A 1,533-nucleotide genomic window follows, 5' to 3' on the forward strand; every position below is an offset into this window, starting at 1 on the left:
TGGGTGACAAGTCAAGGGCGACATCACGAGAGGAACTCCCGACCCCGTGCGGCCACCGCCGGGCCGCACCGGGCGGCCACATCCCGATCTCCCCTCGACTCCCCGTGCACCCCCTCCCTCCGCCGCCGACGGCAACGTCGCTGGGCGAAGGCCCCGTGGCGCGGCGGCGGCGGACCTTCTCTGGCGTCCTGAGATCTGAGGCGGCGGCGGCCTGATTTGGATCTCTCTCCCGACGAGGATGGCGGGCAGCGGCGGCCGGGGCGTGACGGGGGGTTTGACTGCAGCCGGCGGAAGTAGTACGAGATGGCGGCAGTGGCGGCCGAGGCACGTACCGGGCTGCCGTTACGTCCTCAAACTGCTGCATCTCATCGGATTCGGCGACGGCTCGCTGAAGCACTCCGGGTCTGCATCGCATCACGAGGATTATGACGGTGGTGGTCATCTCCTACGTCGGAGGTGGTCGACCTGAGACTGGATGATCGGATCTCGAGATCTGTAATCTAGTCCCGGCTGCGAGTCGGGGAAACATAGTTGCCGGTGAAAACCGAGCCGATGGCGGACGATGGCGGCGTTCTGCGCCGTTACCTTGATGAAGGCATCGTTCTGTAACTACTGTCGACCCACTCGTGCTGCTCCGGGGAAACCCTATGATCTGGTTTTCCTGATCGGACGATGGCGTCACTGCGGTGTCGTTTCTCTCTTGGGAGCATCGTTTATGGAGCAGCGCTGGAAGTCAGAGGCAGGAGGTGGAGCGGCTTCGTCTTGCACGGAGCTTCGGTGGAGATGTCAGGTCATGCCTGACCGACAGGTGCTACGCTTTGTCATGCCTGGTCGGCAGGTGCTACGCACGACAGATCTTCCAAGGACTTCAAGCTGTGTCGACTGGTGGTACTTAGCAGCATGACGCTGAGGTGTATCAGTGGCGACCGCGACATGCTCAGCTGTTTGCGCGCAGGGAGGAGGTGCCGTTGGGCGTCGTGGTGGCGTTAACGATAGCTAGACCGAGCAAGGTTGATGCATCAGTACAGTTCTGAAGATGGAGCGGTGGCAGTTGGCGGCGGCGGCCTCTGAGAGCACGCCGGACCAGTGTGTGCCCCAGCCCCTCAAGTGGCTAGGTTGGGGTCTCAGGTCTTAGATGTTAGGCTTGGCTGTGATGTCTGTTTGGTATTAGGCCCAGGCTATCTGCGCCCCTTCATCAACTGGATAGGTGCTGCGATGTCTGTTAGACGGCGGCTTTAGTCTTACTGTTGTATCATTGTAAGGTCTTGTGAGAATAATTAATAAAGTGGCCGTATGCATCGCCCAGATGCAGAGGCCGGGGGTCATCCTCCTTTTCTAAAAAAAATGTATTGTATGGGAGAAAAGGAAGGCAAGTTTTTTTATTTGGTGACTACTGTTGTGTATAAGATGTGTGTGAAGCCACTAGGACTTAGGGAGCTCCCCCTCTCACCCCCGCGCCGCCTCCCCCGCGGGCGGCTCGGGTGGCGCCGCCGTCCCCCGCCTCTAACCCCGTTTCCCTCGTTCCTCCCCCCC

Source organism: Triticum aestivum, chromosome 3B (assembly GCF_018294505.1).
Source record: "Triticum aestivum cultivar Chinese Spring chromosome 3B, IWGSC CS RefSeq v2.1, whole genome shotgun sequence".
Classification (NCBI taxonomy): Eukaryota; Viridiplantae; Streptophyta; class Magnoliopsida; order Poales; family Poaceae; genus Triticum; species Triticum aestivum.